Genomic DNA, 24,214 nt, shown 5'->3' with positions numbered 1-24,214 from the left:
TTATATTCTAGAGAAAACTCACGTTAAATATGGGTTTGTTGCACCAGCAGTGACATGTGAGCATGTTTGAACTGAAATAATATGACGAAGAGGTCAGCGCTCACTGGGAATAGAGCCCCACACATATCGTTGTTGACTACACACAAAGAGACGTCAGCTATCGAATTTTTCTCTACCAGCTGCTCAGAATAGCATCTTGAACTTACAGTCATCTCGCAAATAGTTCTGTGTCTCACTGGGAGTTAAAAACGTCAGATATTGTTAGTGTTGACAGCGAATGAAAATACATTAAAAATAAAAATTATTATCCACCAGCAGATAGGTGTTCTCATGCTAGAGCTTGATAATACATAATTAAATCTTTATAGTGCCGGGCCAGGATTTGATCCCATTCACGCATAATATGTGAAGGTGTTGAGGAATCTGCAGTTTTGAACAAACAACAAATTGTAGCCGAGCTGTATTGCCACGAAGGGATCAAATTCCGCGTTAAGGGCGGTCTGTGTAGCATTCCCAGTTCAGAACCAATTTTATCGACATACAGAAGCTCAAATAAAAGATGGAATAAGTGTCCTGTGACCATACATAGCATTTGTGTTGTCACTTGAAATAAATAACTAGTATAAGAAAGGTTACTGGTGATAGAGTTTCTACATGTCGCCACTCCAGACTTTATTGTGGTTCAACCTACCGTCTACTTGGTAAAGAAGGAATATCATCTTTAATGTGAATTTTCAGACCACGCAGCCATTATATCTCCTTCACTTGGTGTAGCCAGGAGAGAATGGAATCTGTCTCTCCCTATCTAAAATCATTGACAGAAGTGGGAATGGAACCCAGACCATAGGCATAACAACCTACCATCCGTCCAACAGACCACGAAATCCTCTTCTCTGCGAGTCATTTTTCTATCGTAACGCAGTTGCGCCACACTGGATGAGAATTCTGTCACACAGGCTCCCTGTAGTAATTTGCAGCATGTTCAGTAAATTCATTTACTTGGTTGACCGAATCACCAGAACTAGCTGCCTCGGCTACTCAGTGCATACATTCGACTATTTTGTAATCACAGAAATAAAATCACGTTACTGCCACCTACACACAACTGCCAACATTGTAGGATGCAGAAGTTTAAATAGGAAGTGTTCCTTTCCACTTGAGCTATTCTATTGCGCTATCTGTTACTAGAAAACGTCATTCAGTCCAAAAGAAAAGCTGTAACTGTTTGTCTCTCAGAAGTCAAGACCTGGCCATATGCATAATCTCACAGTGCTGTGGAATCCAAAAGTTCTGGAGGAATAGTTGCCGAGCTCTGGAGCTGTTGTAGCTCCGTGTCAGCTTGTAGCATAGATAAGATGTCGCGAGTTCGAATACATTCAGTGCTACATTTTTTAAAACGTAATTCTGCTCTCTGCTGAAGTTATCAATCTAATGGAACTTTGAACATAATTCCCTTCACTTCTCAACCCAAAGTAGTCACATGTGGAAAACGGACTAACTACTGTGACATTTTGTTCTATTCAGGTTTAATAGACAGCAGGCAGCAGATGCATCTCGAAGATGTGCAGGGAGAGCGCGTTGTGCCATAATATGTCAGAAAAGTATTTTCTCCATTAGCCGTCGTGTGGTAGTGATATTTTATTCTTCTTCAAACTTTGATTGACAGCTTTAACTCAGAACAAATTTTCTACATGCATGTAATCAATAAACTGCATGTGCATTGTCAGACTGTCATAGGTAACATCAGAGAATTCGCATATATCGTTGATGATTAATTTCTCTCTCATGTTTACTATTGTTTTAACAACACTAAAGGAAACCTTACGAAAATTGTGCACTGTATTATAAGAAATGAAATAAAACTAACCATGATAACCTTACGACGAAAGTATCTGTACACAAGCATGCCTCTATCGACACGAATTAGTAAAATACTACTCACTTAGATTTTGATTGGGTCTGTGTTTAATTGGTATGCTGTGTCATACTCAAGAGGTATGCAAATGTGGCATTTCATAAATATAGTTACGTATTCCTGGAAACCCAAAATTCGCTTGTCAGCAGCGGAAAGAGGCGTTACCTGTTGTGCAGCATTGTAAGTTTTTCAACATTGCACTATGAGCTGAAAGAATTTTCTTGTGATTTCCTTATTGATGTTTGATCTGACTGCTTGTAGCTCTTTCACAGAAGGGATACAAATGTTTCAGTCAGTGAGACTGGAACTGCGAACCATAACAGACGCTGTTTCACAGGTCAGCACGTTACCACAGAGCTAGCGAGGAGGTATGGGTCTCAGCTTCCTATTACGGTGGCAATAGTAACTAGAACTCGTAAACCGCTATTTAAAGGTCGATATTAGTTGCGATTTTCACCTGCAACGACTTTCCTGGGCTGAAAACCGTAAATTTTCAATCTTTTGTTACCCTTCAAGCTATAATAACTCAGATTATTCAATGGAAATGACAGGTAAAATCAAGTGAACTTTGTGGCTTAATTCCGTGCACACCAGGAAGTAACTCGTCGATCACAGAGTTGCCAAACATACGTTGCCTAGTTGCCAAATCTCAGTTACAGTACCAGCAGGAAGGAGACGAACCGATGTGATCCTACAGCGGTCTGGGAAGTGACCATAGCTGGTGTCTCCAAGTCGCGGCTGCTACGGCCTGGAATACGTAATGTGTCTGATTCGCTTTCTGTAACTAGGTTTAGGGACTGGAGCGTAGTTACTAATAATACTCAGAACTGACTGCAAACTGAGCATCATAAATCAGTAACTCTCATTGTTGTTTTTATATTTCTTTCGTAAGTGCACTCAAAACTAAGAAAGTCATTCACAGGCGTTTTCGGGCAATGCCGATAGTCGAGCACATCTACATCTACATCTACATCTATACTCCGCGAGCCACCTTACGGTGTGTGGCGGAGGGTACTTATTGTACCACTATCTGATCCCCCCTTCCCTGTTCCATTCACGAATTGTGCGTGGGAAGAACGACTGCTTGTAAGTCTCCGTATTTGCTCTAATTTCTCGGATCTTTTCGTTGTGATCATTACGCGAGATATATGTGGGCGGTAGTAATATGTTGCCCATCTCTTCCCGGAATGTGCTCTCTCGTAATTTCGATAATAAACCTCTCCGTATTGCGTAACGCCTTTCTTGAAGTGTCCGCCACTGGAGCTTGTTCAGCATCTCCGTAACGCTCTCGCGCTGACTAAATGTCCCCATGACGAATCGCGCTGCTTTTCGCTGGATCATGTCTATCTCTTCTATTAATCCAACCTGGTAAGGGTCCCATACTGATGAGCAATACTCAAGAATCGGACGAACAAGCGTTTTGTAAGCTACTTCTTTCGTCGATGAGTCACATTTTCTTAGAATTCTTCCTATGAATCTCAACCTGGCGCCTGCTTTTCCCACTATTTGTTTTATGTGATCATTCCACTTCAGATCGCTCCGGATAGTAGCTCCTAAGTATTTTACGGTCGTTACCGCTTCCAATGATTTACCACCTATGGCATAATCGTACTGGAATGGATTTCTGCCCCTATGTATGCGCATTATATTACATTTATCTACGTTTAGGGAAAGCTGCCAGCTGTCGCACCATGCATTAATCCTCTGCAGGTCTTCCTGGAGTACGTACGAGTCTTCTGATGTTGCTACTTTCTTGTAGACAACCGTGTCATCTGCAAATAGCCTCACGGAGCTACCGATGTTGTCAACTAAGTCATTTATGTATATTGTAAACAATAAAGGTCCTATCACGCTTCCTTGCGGTACTCCCGAAATTACCTCTACATCTGCAGATTTTGAACCGTTAAGAATGACATGTTGTGTTCTTTCTTCTAGGAAATCCTGAATCCAATCACAAACCTGGTCCGATATTCCGTAAGCTCGTATTTTTTTCATTAAACGTAAGTGCGGAACCGTATCAAATGCCTTCCTGAAGTCCAGGAATACGGCATCAATCTGCTCGCCAGTGTCTACGGCACTGTGAATTTCTTGGGCAAATAGGGCGAGCTGAGTTTCACATGATCTCTCTGTTTGCGGAATCCATGTTGGTTATGATGAAGGAGATTTGTATTATCTAAGAACGTCATAATACGAGAACACAAAACATGTTCCATTATTCTACAACAGATTGACGTAAGCGAAATAGGCCTATAATTATTCGCATCTGATTTATGACCCTTCTTGAAAATGGGAACGACCTGCGCTTTCTTCCAGTCGCTAGGTACTTTACGTTCTTCCAGTGATCTACGATAAATTGCTGATAGAAAGGGGGCAAGTTCTTTAGCATAATCACTGTAGAATCTTAAGGGTATCTCGTCTGGTCCGGATGCTTTTCCGCTACTAAGTGATAGCAGTTGTTTTTCAATTCCGATATCGTTTATTTCAATATTTTCCATTTTGGCGTCCGTGCGACGGCTGAAGTCAGGGACCGTGTTACGATTTTCCGCAGTGAAACAGTTTCGGAACACTGAATTCAGTATTTCTGCCTTTCTTCGGTCGTCCTCTGTTTCGGTGCCATCGTGGTCAACGAGTGACTGAATAGGGGATTTAGATCCGCTTACCGATTTTACATATGACCAAAACTTTTTAGGGTTCTTGTTTAGATTGTTTGCCAATGTTTTATGTTCGAATTCGTTGAATGCTTCTCTCATTGCTCTCTTTACGCTCTTTTTCGCTTCGTTCAGCTTTTCCTTATCAGCTATGATTCGACTACTCTTAAACCTATGATGAAGCTTTCTTTGTTTCCGTAGTACCTTTCGTACATGATTGTTATACCACGGTGGATCTTTCCCCTCGCTTTGGACCTTAGTCGGTACGAACTTATCTAAGGCGTACATACAAATAAAAATAAAAAAGAATGTGTGAGTGTGTGTGTGTGTGTGTGTGTGAGAGAGAGAGAGAGAGAGAGAGAGAGAGAGAGAGAGAGAGAGAGAGAAATAAAAAGCAATGAGAGAGAGAGTAAAAAATTGTTGTAAAGAAATTGAATCATGGTATTTAAAGAAATCTTTCATTAAAATGACACGTTCCACATCATTACGAAATGTCGTATTCATGATCTATGGAACAAGAGTTAATCTAATCTAATCTAATCTAATCTAATCACATCATATTGATAATTAGCCACGAAGAGTCTTGAATTACCAAAAGTTTTGCCAATACCAGTAACCAAATCTAAACTTGAAAATAAAAGACGACAATTTTTGTAATAAACCGTGACTCCTATCAAGACCCTTTCATCCCTGTTATCTAACCACGAAAGATGTCGGATATACCTCCATTCTGAAGTAACAAAGTGTGCATGCATTTAAAGATGAAGTGCATAATGTGAAGTTCTGTGACGGAGATACGAACCCAACACGTAATCCGATTGTTAACTAAGAAAAATCAAATGTTACGTATCGGTTTTTCTTACGAGCCGCTAGGTGTCTGAATCTAAAATAAGGATACAAACGTTTGTGCCTAAGCGACAATCGAACTGCACACCTACTGTGCATCCACGAATATAGCTTAAGTATCAGTTGCTTACTCATGAACAGTAAGATGTGTGCGTGTTTGACCAGAAATAACGACACCTGTTGTGATTGTTGGCAACACATGAACAGACATTAAAATTGCGCGTTATTTTTCACTAGCAGGTGGGTGTGCACTTGATAAAGCTAGAAATGAAATTATGAATATTTTTGTACTGGATCAGGTTTCAGACCCACATACTTACCTTTGGAGGAGACCTAGAGAAGATTGCAGTCTTGGGAAAAGGAACGAAATGACTGAACTATACTGTTCCGAGAGATTCAGATCCTCGAAAGAGGAGATACGAATTCAAATCACAGTCCAGCACCAAATTTTTAAACGTCTCTAGTTCAATCAAGTACAAGTAAAATAAGAGCCCTGTCCCTTTAAATGGCTATCGGTTCATCAAATAAAATAAAATTTTCTAATGTAAGTAAGCTTACTGGTGACTGTATTTCTTTTTACCATGACTTCCGCTGTGTCATTTCCCAACGTAAACCGGCTCTGCCCAGTTGGTAATGAAGGAACGTGATGTTTAATGCGATTTCTGGATTATAACGTCTTTCTCTTGAGGTTACCAGAGGTAAAATAAATCTGTTTGTGCCTCTTAAAAGTAAATGCCTGAACCCACGCATTGCACCTGTGATAGCTCGTTCCACCAGACCATTGTGGCCACATTACCTAGCCCCAGGAGTGTGCTGTAACGGATGATGTGCTTAGCTTAAAAAATTAGTCACGGTGGAAAAATTGCGAGTCTATTAAATGGTCAAGTAGAAGCAAGCTTCTGACGCAGAGATTATGCTATTCTCATGTCAGCAGGATGTAAAGACTCTTCTAGGCATCATAGGCTGGATGTGAAGCCATTTTGATTTTTCACAAATTCAGCAAATTTCTTAGTTCGAGAAAATCCACTGTGAAGTGTGAAGTTGCCGGATAATTTGATTATTACTGTTATTATTAATATCAGTTTATTCATACCGCTGATGGAACACGACCGTAGTCTTGAGGTAAAACGCGAGACCAGCTAATATGACGTCTGGCGACCGAAAGCACATATCGACAACATTTTTATCGCCCCTTTCCTGTCGGTGCTGAAGCTATGAGTGTAATTCAAGCGAATCTACAATATCATATTAGCTGGTCTCACGTTTAACCTCAAGACTACGGTCGTAGTCAAGAGTAATGTACTAAGACTGGAGTCAAGACTTCCTCTGGGAAGTGCCGCAGTCTACATGTTGCTAGATCGAGCATATTGCCAGACATAGAATTCTGAGAGGAGCATGACTGTATTGTCCACCTTACGTGAACGACTCGGCGGTCAATTTTTTGGTCTGAGACTGTATCTACAACACATATTGCACGCTTAAGACCCAGAAGAATTTAAAAAAAGAAAGTAGTTTATGAGAGCAACGTTAACCATAGCGTTCGAAGTATTCATAGTATTGTATACGCGTGTGTAAACGCCTTCCAATGATCACTCAAGAAAGACAAGGATACACAGTCTAGCTTCAAATGTTATAAATACGCCTCAGTTTGTGGATGAACTCAGACTTAGGTTGATAATAATTTTGAAAATATAGCAGCACTGTACCCATTGGTGTTAAAGTCGTTTGCAACCAATGATTCCCACAGCTACAGGGATACTACTTGTGACACCTCTTAGACAAAATACTTAAGCAGTGTTATCAGACGAAAAGATCAACCTGACACAAACTGTGGGAAGTTTGTTTTACAACCTTCGTACCTGGATATTCAGCTTTTTCCTATTTGAGATATCTGTGAACGTTGCTGCTTAAGACGATTTAAGCAGAAACTAAATTCCCTCAGCTTCGACAAAGTTTAAAGAAATTGTCTTATCGGCACTAAATCGTGGTGTGTGAATTGTTTACCGGCCGTACTCTTCCGTATTTTGCCGGTTGGAAGGCGAAAGCTTACTGACAAATTTCACACACAAATTACTGTAACAGTGTACTTATGGAGCCAAATGAGTCAATTGCGTATTTTCCGGTGAGAAAGAGCACTGGCAAACAGTCTTCGCTACATTAGGTTATTTAAACTGGTGTCACTCTGAGCTAGAATTTATGGTCAGCGACTAAGTGTAAGGTCAACATTTCGGATGCGAGTTTTGCGACTGTGAAATACTTTTATACATTATAGAAGCGAATATTAAATTTGCACTAATATTGCAAAAATTTTGTACTTGGACAGCTTAGAATGAAAATACTTCTGTTTATTGCAAAGGGAAACAATAGATTTTCTAAAACACTGTCTGTCATACACTACTTCAAACAGGTCATGTCGACCAAATCATGTGGAAGAACTAACAGCAACGTATATCGGAAGGCAGTAAGATCTCTTGCCTTTTGGTTTGTCAGTACTCTATAGCCATTTCTAGGAGAAAGTAAATGAAGAAAGGCAGTGCGTTTTTGTACCAAGTAACGTCTTCGTCAATTACTTTAGTTTTAATGTAATCTACGAGTAATTGCTGGTGTTTGATATTAACATGAAAAGGATTCCGTAGACAGGGAAAGAACCTGTTCTTGGGAAACTACTTCTATAGTGGCCAAAAGGCACTAAATGATGTTCAAGCACTTGTGTTACAGCAGCAGTATGAATAAAATGATATTAATAATAACAGTAATAATCAAATTATCCGGCAACTTCACAGTGGATTTTCTCGAACTAAGAAATTTGCTGAATTTGTGAAAAATCAAAATGGCTTCACATCCAGCCTATGATGCCTAGAAGAGTCTTTACATCCTGCTGACATGAGAATAGCATAATCTCTGCGTCAGAAGCTTGCCTCTACTTGACAATTTAATAGACTCGCATTTTTTCCACCGTGACTAATTTTGTAAGCTAAGCACATCATCCGTTACAGCACACTCCTGGGGCTGGGTAATGTGGCCACAATGGTCTGGTGGAACGAGCTATCACAGGTGCAATGCGTGGGTTCAGGCATTTACTTTTAAGAGGCACAAACAGATTTATTTTACCTCTGGTAACCTCAAGAGAAAGACGTTATAATCCAAAATCCACAATAAACATCACGTTCCTTCATTATCAACTGGGCAGAGCCGGTTTACATTGGGAAATGACACAGCGGAAGTCATGGTAAAAAGAAATACAGTCACCAGTAAGCTTACTTACATTAGAAAATTTTATTTTATTTGATGAACCGATAGCCATTTAAAGGGACAGGGCTCTTATTTTACTTGTACTTGATTGAACTAGAGACGTTTAAAAATTTGGTGCTGGACTGTGATTTGAATTCGTATCTCCTCTTTCGAGGATCTGAATCTCTCGGAACAGTATAGTTCAGTCATTTCGTTCCTTTTCCCAAGACTGCAATCTTCTCTAGGTCTCCTCCAAAGGTAAGTATGTGGGTCTGAAATCTGATCCAGTACAAAAATATTCATAATTTCATTCCTAGCTTTATCAAGTGCACACCCACCTGCTAGTGAAAAATAACGCGCAATTTCAATGTCTGTTCATGTGTTGCCAACAATCGCAACAGGTGTCGTTATTTCTGGTCAAACACGCACACATCTGACTGTTCATGAGTAAGCAACTGATACTTAAGCTATATTCGTGGATGCACGGTAGGTGTGCAGTTCGATTGTCGCTTAGGCACAAACGTTTGTATCCTTATTTTAGATTCAGACACCTAGCGGCTCGTAAGAAAAACCGATACGTAACATTTGATTTTTCTTAGTTAACAATCGGATTACGTGTTGGGTTCGTATCTCCGTCACAGAACTTCACATCATGCACTTCATCTTTAACTGCATGCAAACTTTGTTACTTCAGAATGGAGGTATATCCGACATCTTTCGTGGTTAGATAACAGGGATGAAAGGGTCCTTGATAGGAGTCACGGTTTATTACAAAAATTGTCGTCTTTTATTTTCAAGTTTAGATTTGGTTACTGGTATTGGCAAAACTTTTGGTAATTCAAGACTCTTCGTGGCTAATCATCAATATGATGTGATTAGATTAGATTAGATTACATTAGATTAACTCTTGTTCCATAGATCATGAATACGACATTTCGTAATGATGTGGAACGTGTCATTTTAATGAAAGATTTCTTTAAATACCATGATTCAATTTCTTTACAACAATTTTTTACACTCTCTCTCTCATTGCTTTTTATTTCTCTCTCTCTCTCTCACACACACACACACACAAATACACACACACATTCTTTTTTATTTTTATTTGTATGTTGTGCTCGACTATCGGCGAGGCCCGAAAACGCCTGTGAATGACTTTCTTAGTTTTGAGTGCACTTACGAAAGAAATATAAAAACAACAATGAGAGTTACTGATTTATGATGCTCAGTTTGCAGTCAGTTCTGAGTATTATTAGTAACTACGCTCCAGTCCCTAAACCTAGTTACAGAAAGCGAATCAGACACATTACGTATTCCAGGCCGTAGCAGCCGCGACTTGGAGACACCAGCTATGGTCACTTCCCAGACCGCTGTAGGATCACATCGGTTCGTCTTCTTCCTGCTGGTACTGTAACTGAGATTTGGCAACAAGGCAATGTATGTTTGGCAACTCTGTGATCGACGAGTTACTTCCTGGTGTGCACGGAATTAAGAAACAAAGTTCACTTGATTTTACCTGTCATTTCCATTGAATAATCTGAGTTATTATAGCTTGAAGGGTAACAAAAGATTGAAAATTTACGGTTTTCAGCCCAGGAAAGTCGTTGCAGGTGGAAATTGCAACTATTCTCGACCTTTAAATAGCGGTTTACGAGTTCTAGTTACTATTGCCGTCGTAACAGGAAGCTGAGACCCATACCTCCTCGCCAGCTCTGTAGTAACGTGCTGACCTGTGAAACAGCGTCTGTTACGGTTCGCAGTTCCAGTCTCACTGACTGAAACGTTTGTATCCCATCTGTGAAAGAGCTACAAGCAGTCAGATCAAACATCAATAAGGAAATCGCAAGAAAATGCTTTCAGCTCATAGTGCAATGTTGAAAAACTTACAATGCTGCACAACAGGTAACGCCTCTTTCCGCTGCTGACAAGCGAATTTTGGGTTTCTAGGAATACGTAACTACACTCCTGGAAATTGAAATAAGAACACCGTGAATTCATTGTCCCAGAAAGGGGAAACTTTATTGACACATTCCTGGGGTCAGATACATCACATGATCACACTGACAGAACCACAGGCATATAGACACAGGCAACAGAGCATGCACAATGTCGGCACTAGTACAGTGTGTATCCACCTTTCGCAACAATGCAGGCTGCTACTCTCCCATGGAGACGATCGTAGAGATGCTGGATGTAGTCCTGTGGAACGGCTTGCCATGCCATTTCCACCTGGCGCCTCAGTTGGACCAGCATTCGTGCTGGACGTGCAGACCGCGTGAGATGACGCTTCATCCAGTCCCAAACATGCTCAATGGGGGACAGATCCGGAGATCTTGCTGGCCAGGGTAGTTGACTTACACCTTCTAGAGCATGTTGGGTGGCACGGGATACATGCGGTCGTGCATTGTCCTGTTGGAACAGCAAGTTCCCTTGCCGGTCTAGGAATGGTAGAACGATGGGTTCGATGACGGTTTGGATGTACCGTGCACTATTCAGTGTCCCCTCGACGATCACCAGTGGTGTACGGCCAGTGTAGGAGATCGCTCCCCACACCATGATGCCGGGTGTTGGCCCTGTGTGCCTCGGTCGTATGCAGTCCTGATTGTGGCGCTCACCTGCACGGCGCCAAACACGCATACGACCATCATTGGCACCAAGGCAGAAGCGACTCTCATCGCTGAAGACGACACGTCTCCATTCGTCCCTCCATTCACGCCTGTCGCGACACCACTGGAGGCGGGCTGCACGATGTTGGGGCGTGAGCGGAAGACGGCCTAACGGTGTGCGGGACCGTAGCCCAGCTTCATGGAGACGGTTACGAATGGTCCTCGCCGATACCCCAGGAGCAACAGTGTCCCTAATTTGCTGGGAAGTGGCGGTGAGGTCCCCTACGGCACTGCGTAGGATCCTACGGTCTTGGCGTGCATCCGTGCGTCGCTGCGGTCCGGTCCCAGGTCGACGGGCACGTGCACCTTCCGCCGACCACTGGCGACAACATCGATGTACTGTGGAGACCTCACGCCCCACGTGTTGAGCAATTTGGCGGTACGTCCACCCGGCCTCCCGCATGCCCACTATTCGCCCTCGCTCAAAGTCCATCAACTGCACATACGGTTCACGTCCACGCTGTCGCGGCATGCTACCAGTGTTAAAGACTGCAATGGAGAACCGTATGCCACGGCAAACTGGCTGACACTGACGGCGGCGGTGCACAAATGCTGCGCAGCTAGGGCCATTCGACGGCCAACACCGCGGTTCCTGGTGTGTCCGCTGTGCCGTGCGTGTGATCATTGCTTGTACAGCCCTCTCGCAGTGTCCGGAGCAAGTATGGTGGGTCTGACACACCGGTGTCAATTTGTTCTTTTTTCCATTTCCAGGAGTGTATATTTATGAAATGCCACATTTGCATACCTCTTGAGTATGACACAGCATACCAATTAAACACAGACCCAATCAAAATCTAAGTGAGTAGTATTTTACTAATTCGTGTCGATAGAGGCATGCTTGTGTACAGATACTTTCGTCGTAAGGTTATCATGGTTAGTTTTATTTCATTTCTTATAATACAGTGCACAATTTTCGTAAGGTTTCCTTTAGTGTTGTTAAAACAATAGTAAACATGAGAGAGAAATTAATCATCAACGATATATGCGAATTCTCTGATGTTACCTATGACAGTCTGACAATGCACATGCTGTTTATTGATTACATGCATGTAGAAAATTTGTTCTGAGTTAAAGCTGTCAATCAAAGTTTGAAGAAGAATAAAATATCACTACCACACGACGGCTAATGTAGAAAATACTTTTCTGACATATTATGGCACGACGCGCTCTCCCTGCACATCTTCGAGATGCATCTGCTGCCTGCTGTCTATTCAACCTGAATAGAACAAAATGTCACAGTAGTTAGTCCTTTTTCCACATGCGACTACTTTGGGTTGAGAAGTGAAGGGAATTATGTTCAAAGTTCCATTAGATTGATAACTTCAGCAGAGAGCAGAATTGCGTTTTAAAAAATGTAGCACTGAATGTATTCGAACTCGCGACATCTTATCTATGCTACAAGCTGACACGGAGCTACAACAGCTCCAGAGCTCGGCAACTATTCCTCCAGAACTTTTGGATTCCACAGCACTGTGAGATTATGCATATGGCCAGGTCTTGACTCCTGAGAGACAAACAGTTACAGCTTTTCTTTTGGACTGAACGACGTTTTCTAGTAACAGATAGCGCAATAGAATAGCTCAAGTGGAAAGGAACACTTCCTATTTAAACCTCTGCATCCTACAATGTTGGCAGTTTTGTGTAGATGGCAGTAACGTGATTTTATTTCTGTGATTACAAAATAGTCGAATGTATGCACTGGGTAGCCGAGGCAGCTAGTTCATGGTGATTCAGTCAACCAAGTAAATGAATTTACTGAACATGCTGCAAATTACTACAGGGAGCCTGTGTGACAGAATTCTCATCCAGTGTGGCGCAACTGCGTTACGATAGAAAAATGACTCGCAGAGAAGAGGATTTCGTGGTCTGTTGGACGGATGGTAGGTTGTTATGCCTATGGTCTGGGTTCCATTCCCACTTCTGTCAATGATTTTAGATAGGGAGAGACAGATTCCATTCTCTCCTGGCTACACCAAGTGAAGGAGATATAATGGCTGCGTGGTCTGAAAATTCACATTAAAGATGATATTCCTTCTTTACCAAGTAGACGGTAGGTTGAACCACAATAAAATCTGGAGTGGCGACATGTAGAAACTCTATCACCAGTAACCTTTCTTATACTAGTTATTTATTTAAAGTGACGACACAAACGCTATGTATGGTCACAGGACACTTATTCCATCTTTTATTTGAGCTTCTGTATGTCGATAAAATTGGTTCTGAACTGGGAATGCAACTCAGACCTCCCTTAACGCGGAATTTGATCCCTTCGTGGCAATACAGCTCGGCTACAATTTGTTGTTTGTTCAAAACTGCAGATTCCTCAACACCTTCACATATTATGCGTGAATGGGATCGAATCCTGGCCCGGCACTAAAGATTTAATTATGTATTATCAAGCTCTAGCATGAGAACACCTATCTGCTGGTGGATAATAATTTTGATTTTTAATGTATTTTCATTCGCTGTCAACACTAACAATATCTGACGTTTTTAACTCCCAGTGAGACACAGAACTATTTGCGAGATGACTGTAAGTTCAAGATGCTATTCTGAGCAACTGGTGGAGAAAAATTCGGTAGCTGACGTCTCTTTGTGTGTAGTCAACAACGATATGTGTGGGGCTCTATTCCCAGTGAGCGCTGACCTCTTCGTCATATTATTTCAGTTCAAACATGCTCACATGTCACTGCTGGTGCAACAAACCCATATTTAACGTGAGTTTTGTCTAGAATATAACAGCGATAGGTGCCGGGTTGGAGTCCTGGGAAGGAAAAAATTAATGTTTGGTCTCGTCATTTCAGTTAAAACATCTAGTTACTGCCGCAAAATTCCGATATGTCACATTTGACTGTGCTTCGATAGGAATCCGATTAGGTTCCGAGTTCGTATCCGTGTCCAACACACAGCTTTACCTCACGGCATTTCAAGTAAGTTACTTGTGAAGAAGCAATATTTAACATCTCTCGTAGTTCGTTAACAGAGACAATAGATGCTGGGTAGGAATTCGCGTCTGTTAAAAATGTTTGCGTTATGCAATTTAAAGTTGATATTTGCTAACTGATACTGTCTAAAATCGAGGTATATCACTCTCTGTATGCCTAATCAGGAATGACTGTTAGTTTCCGTCAGTCACGAAATCTTTGCTTAGTCTGCATGAGCTGGGTTTGAATCCATATGCAGAACAAGATGGTTCGTCGTGTCATTTAATGTTCATACATATTCTCAACTAGCTGCTCGTGAATAACTTAAATTTTTAATGTCATTTTGTGTTAAATAGTTCAAGTGGTTCAAATGGCTCTGAGCACTATGGGACTTAACTTCTAAGGTCATCAGTCCCCTAGAACTTAGAACTACTTAAACCTAACTAACCTAAGGACATCACACACATCCATGCCCGAGGCAGGATTCGAACCTGCGACCGTAGCGGTCACGCGGTTCCAGACTGAAGCGTCTAGAACCGCACGGCCACATCGGCCGGCCCCCACCATCTGGTATCAATGCATTACCTTATAATCCATTATATATAATCATTTTCGTAGTACACTTGATATTATAGATGAGTAGGACACAAGACAGGACATCGATAATGTCCGTTTGACGTCAACAGTGTGTAACATTTTACTTTTTTTGAATAGGACAATGTTCCTCTCCAATAATTTTTAGATTAGTTACAATAAGCTTACGCTGCAAGAGAATTCGCTTGTATTTTTCAATATGTGGTCTGTTGTCGGTTTGAAGGCCTTCCATAACATCGGCAACGTAGTGCAACTCCACCGAGAGCTGTCTGGAGTAGGGTGGAGATAGCAATGTGAAAGTTGCGAGCTGTCGAAGACGATCTTCATATTCCTAATGCGATTAGGACATTGTATACTCTTGACGACGTTTAGCACCTGTGCGGTCAGTCACCCAATTTCAGAATTCATTTTGAGTAATCCTGCTAAATTCCCTAAATATTGTCTTTTTGTATTGATGAGTAATATGGATAGTCGTCACGTTCATGTGCCGTCTACAACGCAAATTTAATGTTACTATCCTAGGAACTAACCTGCAATACGTTTTGTATTTCATAATCGGAACTATCTGCATTAACCGTCATCAGAGCAAGGTCAGGGACCAGAATGCAGCAGTGCCTACTTGAGGACCTGCTTGAGTCGTGTTCTAAGGAAAGGGTAGTTGCTGGTTCACATTATATTACACTAGCGAGAAGTACCGACTTTTCCTTTTCTCTGCAAACATCCAGAACTAAATTCAGTAACTAAATGCTAAGAATATATTTGCATTGTGCCAACTCAAAGATCAATAGATATGGATATAGATATAGATTTTTATATTAAAGCCATTCTCGTTCTGCGTTGGAATAAACATCATTCATTATTTGCTTGTTCTTGTTACGATTGTTATTGTCATTCTCTCACTCGCAAGTCTTATGCTGATGCTGTATGAATAAATTATGCCATTGGATACAAAGCGGTTTAGTTTTGAGACCTAACCCACGAGGGGGGAAGGCACAGTGGTCTGCTTCAGGAATTCCAAGCAATAAAACACAAAAAACAACCCAGGAAGGGTTCGAACAGCTACTTTCACGCAGAGACATGCATTTGGAATCTGTTCATCGTTACGGGGTCAAACAAGAGGGTAACATTACTGAAACAATGATCGGGCTACTTAGTATATAATAGAGCATACAGATTTCAAGGAGGAAACGTATGAAGCCGCAGACTTCCTCGTTATCAATATGTGCGGCATATCTTTCGTGTTAACGAAAGTAAATTCCCGCTTTACCTCTTCTTACGTGTCAAATGAAATGAATGCCATGAGGAATAGAATATTTGTTGACTGCGTCTCTTCTTGCTTCCATCGTTACCAACATATTTCTTCATTCTCGTGGTAATCATGACATTCTATATGCATGCTGCAAACGATTGCAAGTGGACAAATTCGACATCGAGGTGCAAAGCGTTTGGTATCTTACATTATATTCAATTCGAATAAGCTTCCGGTGTATTTTTACTTCGTTTGTATTTTTAGATGATTATGAACGTTACGGAAATTTATCTCACATGCTTTATGTTGAATGAGAAACATTGAATGATCCATTTTGCTTTCCCTACGTTGAAATGATATAATGTCGGCGTCAACAGCCTTCTTCCACGCCAGAAGCTGAAACTTATATCATTCTGGATTAATGATAATTGAATGTCTCATATGTATACATAGCCCACAAGGCGACGTCAGAAACCATCAGGGGAGAACGCCGCATAAAAACCAAACGTGCGCGCGCGTCTCCACTCTGAAGAACCGTATCGGAGAATCATGGCAAGCATTTCGCTGAAGAGCTGCCTCGTCAGAGAGCCGAGAAATGGCAGCGTCGTAGCAAGTATTTGTCAACACTCTGATAGTGCATTTACTTCCGGGTGTAGATCGGCGTTACCTCGCTAAATTCACTTGACATTCGTTTTCCACATCGAAGACTCGTACGATATAATCCACTGCAAGATGACACAATTAGAAAGTATATTTAATTTCTGGACTCCAAGAACAGCGTTCTTCACATAAGTAACACCTGTTTGTGTGTGCATTCGGGAGGACGACGGTGCAATCCCGCGCCCGGCCATCCTGATTTAGGTTTTCAATGATTTCCCTAAATCGCTTCAGGCAAATGCCGGGATGGTTCCTTAGGAAGGGCACAGCCGATTTCCTTCCCCATCCTTCCCTAATCCGAGCTGGTACTCCATCTCTAATGACATCGTTGTCGACGGGACGTTAAAACAGTAATCTCCACCTCCTCTGTTGTGTGTTTAAGGTTGCGTTTTGAGGCTCAGGCAACATCGCAGTGACTATACTCCACCTCTGGCCGCCAGTGTGTCGTTAGCTCAGAGGTTCCCTTGTGCGTTGCAGTGTTGTACTATAAGTTCGAATCACGGTAGAAGCCGCTGACTACAACCTTTTATTTTCCATTTCAATTAATGGAGTTGCAAACTGCTAGTAAAAATTTCTTACGCGAAATCTGAAGAATGCCTTTAAACATCAATCTCCGTCCGAATTCGACTTAGTAAATTAAGTTAATATCATGGATTTCTGCTTTGCAAATTCCAAGGTGCTTCACTGTAAAATAGGTCCTGAAAAGATTCAAACCGACTGTCAACGATATAAATTTGAGCTTTGTTCGTCATACAGGTCTAACATGTCAGAAGGTTGTTTATGAAGTGCACATGTTCATTAATATAGTTCCCATCTTCTAAATTTTTGCAATAGCATTTAACTGTAGACGTTTTCTAACACCGGCGTTAGCAATTCCTTTCCGTTCTCTGAAACCTTCAAAACGACAAATTTTTCTGGTTTAAATCTGATGACCTTAACTATCACTTCCGATCAACAATAAATACTTCATGAACCCATACATGGAACTCCAAATGTGCAGTGTGCCTGCACTGCTACAGAGCATGCATTGCAAGGTATTCACACAGTTTATCGCATAGACTTACCATAAGGAATGAAACAAGAACTGTAATACACTTCACACCACAGACACTCACTCTGGCTTGACGAAAACATCCAAACATTGACCAAAAGTTGCATAAATAATTAAGTTTGAAAGGAAAAGAAATGAGGTATGAAGCATTTATAAATTCATCGAATGTAATGAGGTGGTTTAATTTCGTCCCAGTCTATAAAATTAATTTCGGGCCATACTCAGCTCTTGCCGATTACCCACCTACTAATCAGGGCGTCTGTCTCCGTTGCTTTTGAGCGTGAATGGAAATTGTAGAAATTTTCTGTGGAGCAACATTTAATAATAAAGCGTTTTAAATAATCAAAAGCGATAAGCGGTAGCAGGCGCTTTCGATAAAGAACGGGGGAGTGCAGCGCCGCTGCTGTCGCCACGGCCGCTGCCAGTAGCCAGCAAATGGATCCCGGAGCTTTGCCGCATACGGCGTCCAGAGGAGGACAGTCTGCAGGAAATCTGCCGCAAAATCGTTACTAGATAAAATTTTGATATCGGTGTGTCACAAAGCGAAACAGATTGAATCTGCGCTACCATTACATTCACGTCTTCAGCATTCAGACAGAAGAGGCTATAAAAATATTTTATGCCAGCTGCTCTCGATCCACTGACATTATGAACAGAAACATCACACGCTACCGCTAGACCACAGGCATAATCAGCCTAGAGTCTCTCTATCGTGGGACAAGTTTTCTTCCAGGAAGTGCCGCAGTCTACAGTGTTGCCAGATTGTGCAGATAACCGGACATAGAGAATTAACGAGTTGGCCAGTTTTTTTGTCCCATGTCGCAATCGGCGCGGACTTAGCCTCGAGTATTTATGTCAAAGAGTGTACCTACACACGAATCCATGAACAGGGATGCATGGCACACGATATCTGCATTTTAGTGCTCCACTGTGTTTAACGAGCACCTTTTTCAGGCGGAAAGGAAATTTTATGAACAAAGAGGTGGAGTAGCAATGGGCTACCCTCTTTCGCCTATTGCAGTAGACATCTTTATGGAAGAATTTGAAGAAACAGCATTCCAGTCTGCACCATTACACACAGATTAATGGCTCGGAGATATACAAAGTACTTTTATCATCTGGCCACATGGAGAGGAAGAGCTACGAAATTTCCAACAGCACCTCAACCATCAGCACGAAGTATCCAATTTACTATGGATATGGAAAAGAATCGCGTACTGCCTTTCCTCGGTGTGGACGTTTACAGAAAGCCTGATGGATAACTGGGCCATAGATAAAATAATAAGCCAACCTGTGCTCACAGGCACCTGCATGCCACATCCCAATATCACCCTACACAGAAGAAACCAAAACTGCTCTCAGGATCAGCAATGAGGAACATCTAAAGGGTGAACTACAAAACCTCCAGTCCATTTTTTGTGCCAACGGTTATGGAGTGAATGTACTACATAAAACTATAGTGACAATGTATGAAGGCTATAGAGGATAGCAAAAGAAAGCACAAAACATTGCTCGATTACCATATGTTCAAAGTGTCACTGAACCAGTGGGCAAAATTCTCCATTGAGCAGGCACAATCGAAATTTGCGTGGCCCCAACAGGATGATAGATGTTCCTCACACAACAAAACGCACAGTTGACAAACTACATCCTGCTGGAGTTCACGAAATCAGTTGCAAATGTGGATTGGTGTATGTATGTGAGATGGGCGACGTATCAGCACACAGGTATCTGAACATGAATGACACATCCGAGTATGACATCACACGTGGATCAGTGCAGCAAACAGTCGATTTTGGTAAAGCAAGCATGTTGTGGAAACAGCTCTTACATTCAGGAGGAAGAAGAGGGAGGCAATAGAAACAGTCAGCCCACTGGCCAGTACGAATAGACAAGATGGGCACCGACTTCAGACGTCTTGGTTGCCAACAATAACAGCACTACAGGACAACAGTTAACTTGAAGCCACATACAGAGGCGCACAGGAGACTGCAGTGGCTGTAGGTTAGGTCACGTTACGTTATCACATATTGGCACACTTCAGACAGCACTAAAATTCAAGGAAAAGACACCACATCATAGTTGTCGCCTGCTTTTCCATTACCCGATATCCACAAGTCACAACCAGTAATGCAAACATCAAACAAAATGTTGGGTTTTCACCTATGAAAAGAAATAATAGAAACACCAATAACTATTTCTAACATCGCTCCCCTTCATCCTAAACAGCCTATCAGAATTACACAACAGCCAAGCATGCTGGTATATTGAAAATAGTGGTTCCTCACTCAGCAGTAAACAAACCACCCGGAAGAAAGTCACTTCCAATGAGGACCGTACCATCTGTGGTCTTCTATTTCTTCACAATGTCGTCACAAGCCCACAAAAATTTTAATGAATGTTTCACAAATACTGAAACGGAGGAACGAAAAGGTATTCTCCTGAGCAACTGTAAGGCATTTTCAACCAGGCCAGGTTTGTAAAGATTACTGAGTCAAAATAAAGTTGAAGGATCATCACTGTTTTCCAAGCAGCCTCATATCACTCCAGTTACAAAAAAAACAAGTGGTGAGTAAAAACATTCAGTACATGGTCTCAAGGGGGATAATTGAATGGTCAACCAACAGGTATAATAAACCACTTGTAGTTCATGGAGAATAACGGTGATTTCAGGATGGTGCTGGAAGCAAGTATGTTGAATGAAGTTGAAGTAAGAGAGAGTGACAGACTAGCTAACATAGATGAAATTTTGCAAACGTTCCACTCATGTACATTTCTCACATCTTTTGATATGACTTGTGGCTATTGGAATATCACTTTGGCCAAGGGATCTAGGCCATGCACACAATTCTTACATCAAGGTAAGTGTTTAGTATACTGTGTGATGCATTTTGCTCTGTACTAGTCTGTGTGCGTTTATCAGAGCTGTTGACAACGTGCTAGGTGCGAAATTAACTGATGAAATAACAGTCTATGTAGATTACCTCATAGTGAGTGCAGAATGCTTCAGACACTGTAATTTCCTCAATGAAGTGTTGAGAGCCATGCATAGAGCAGGTATGAAACTAACTTCTGTAAATCTGAAGATGTAAAGAAGAAAATTTCATTTGTGTGTTACAGGATTAACAAGGAAGGCATACAGCCTCATGCAGAATAGCTTGCTGCTAGTGCGGGTATCCCACCACCCATGCTGGAGTACAGCTTTCATTTAGTAAGAACATGAGCAGACAAGGCAAATGTGACCATTATATTGGACTCACAAGATTATAACAAATGAATGGGGGATCTTCCAAGAAAATCCATTTACAGAAACTTCACAGAGATCCAACGTACAAGACAATCAAATCGACACAAGCACTACTAAAGTAAACTAGAATGAATTCTGACACGGCCAGAAGACCCATCTCACAAGTTCCACAGGCACCAAAAAAATTTGGTGCTATGGAGGTCCACAATGGGGCCTTTCCTCTACAACCAATTGTGAGTACCATTAATTCACCAACGTACGGTCTAGGCAAGGAACGGGCCCCAAAGCTCCGACATTTGGTCAGCTAAACATAATAGTACATTAACGACAATAGCAATTCGGTGAAACATTTAAAACAAAACTGTATCTCGGCCACAGAAATTATGGTTAGCTTCGATGTCAAGTCTTTATTCATGATTGTACCTATACACGACACCATGAACAGGGACGCATGGCACCCGATATCTGCGATCTAGTGCTCCACTGTGTTTAACGAGCACCTTTTTCAGGCGGAAAGGGAAATTTTATGAACAGAGAGGTGGAGTAGCAATGGGCTACCCTCTTTCGCCTATTGCAGTAGACATCTTTATGGAAGAATTTGAAGAAACAGCATTCCAGTCTGCACCATTACACACAGATTAATGGCTCGGAGATATACAAAGTACTTTTATCATCTGGCCACATGGAGAGGAAGAGCTACGAAATTTCCAACAGCACCTCAACCATCAGCACGAAGTATCCAATTTACTATGGATATGGAAAAGAATCGCGTACTGCCTTTCCTCGGTGTGGACGTTTACAGAAAGCCTGATGGATAACTGGGCCATAGATAAAATAATAAGCCAACCTGAGCTCACTGGCACCTGCATGCCACATCCCAATATCACCCTACACAGAAGAAACCAAAACTGCTCTCAGGATCAGCAATGAGGAACATCTAAAGGGTGAACTACAAAACCTCCAGTCCATTTTTTGTGCCAACGGTTAGGGAGTGAATGTACTACATAAAACTATAGTGACAATGTATGAAGGCTATAGAGGATAGCAAAAGAAAGCACAAAACATTGCTCGATTACCATATGTTCAAAGTGTCACTGAACCAGTGAGAAAAATTCACTATTGAGCAGGCATCAATCGAAATTTGCGAGGCCCCAACAGGATGAAAGATGTTCCTCACACAACGAAAGACACAGTTGACAAACTACATACTGCTGGAGTTCACGAAATCAGTTGCAAATGTGGATTGGTGTACATATGTGAGATGGGCGACGTATCAGCACACAGGTATCTGAACATGAATGACACATCCGAGTATGTCATCACACCTGGATCAGTGCAGCAAACAGTCGATTTTGGTAAAGCAAGCATGTTGTGGAAACACCTCTTACATTCAGAAGGAAGAAGAGGGAGGCAATAGAAACAGTCAGCCCACTGGCCAGTACGAACAGACAAGATGGGCACCGACTTCAGACGTCTTGGTTGCCAACAATAACAGCACTACAGGACAACAGTTAACTTAAAGCCACACACAGAGACGCACAGGAGACTGCAGTGGCTGTAGGTTAGGTCACGTTACGTTATCACACATTGGCACACTTCAGACAGCACTAAAATTCAAGGATAAGACACCACATCATAGTTGTCACCTGGTTTTCCATTACCCAATTTCCATAAATCACAACCAGTAATGCAAACATCAAATAAAATGTTGAGTTTTCACCTATGAAAAGAAATAATAGAAACACCAATAACTAAATCTAACATCGCTCCCCTTCATCCTAAACAGCCTATCAGAATTACACAACAGTCAAGCATGCTGGTATATTGAAAATAGTGGTTAATCACTCAGCAGTAAACAAACCACCCGGAAGAAAGTCGCTTGCAATGAGGACCGAACCATCTGTGGTCTTATATTGCTTCACAATGTGGTCACAAGCCCACAAATATTTTAATGAATGTTTTGCAAATACTGAAACGGAGGAACAAAAAGGTATTCTCCTGAGCAACTGTAAGGCATTTTCAACCAGGCCAGGTTTGTAAAGATTACTGACTGCAAAATAAAGTTGAAGGATCATCACTGTTTTCCAAGCAGCCTCATATCACTCCAGTTACAAAAAAAACAAGTGGTGAGAAAAAACTTTCAATACATGGTCAACAAGCAGGTATAATAAACCACTTGTAGTCCAATGAAGAATAATGGTGGTTTCAGATTGGTGCTGGAAGCAAGTAAGTTGAATGAAATTGTAGTAAGAGAGAGTGACAGACTAGCTAACATAGATGAAATTTTGCAAAAGTTCCACTCATGTACATTTCTCACATCTTTTGATATGACTTGTGGCTATTGGAATATCACTTTGGCCAAGGGATCTAGGCCATGCACCCAATTCTTACATCAAGTTAAGTGTTTAGTATACTGTGTGATGCCATTTGCTCTGTATTAGTCTGTGTGCGTTTATCAGAGCTGCTGACAATGTGCTAGTTGCGAAATTAACTGATGAACTAACAGTCTATGTAGATTACCTCATAGTGAGTGCAGAATGCTTCAAACACTTTAATCTCCTCAATGAAGTGTTGAGGGCCATGTATAGAGGAGGTATGAAACTAACCTCTGTAAATCTGAAGATGTAAAGAAGAAAATTTCACTTGTGGGTTACAGGATTAACACAGAAGGCATACAGCCTCATGCGGAATAGCTTGCTGCTACTGCACGTATCCCACCACCCAAGCTGGAGTACAGCTTTCATTTAGTAAGAACATGAGCAGACAAGGCAAATGCGACCATTATATTGGACTCACAAGATTATAACAAATGAATGGGGGATCTTCCAAGTAAATCCATTTACAGAAACTTCACAGAGATCCAACGTACAAGACAATCAAATAGACACAAGCACTACTAAAGTAAACTAGAACGAATTCTGACACGGCCAGAAGACCCATCTCACATGTTCCACAGGCACCAAAAAAATTTGGTGCTCTGGAGGTCCACAAAGAGGCCTTCCCTCTACAACCGATTGTGAGTACCATTAATTCACCAACGTACGGTCTAGGGAAGGAACGGGCCCCAAAGCTCCGACATTTGGTGAGCTAAACATAATAGTACATTAACGACAATAGCAATTCGGTGAAACATTTAAAACAAAATTGTATCTCGACCACAGAAATGATGGTTAGCTTCGATGTCAA

Source organism: Schistocerca cancellata, chromosome 5 (genome assembly GCF_023864275.1).
Source record: "Schistocerca cancellata isolate TAMUIC-IGC-003103 chromosome 5, iqSchCanc2.1, whole genome shotgun sequence".
Taxonomy (NCBI): Eukaryota; Metazoa; Arthropoda; class Insecta; order Orthoptera; family Acrididae; genus Schistocerca; species Schistocerca cancellata.
This window is presented reverse-complemented; position numbering follows the sequence as displayed.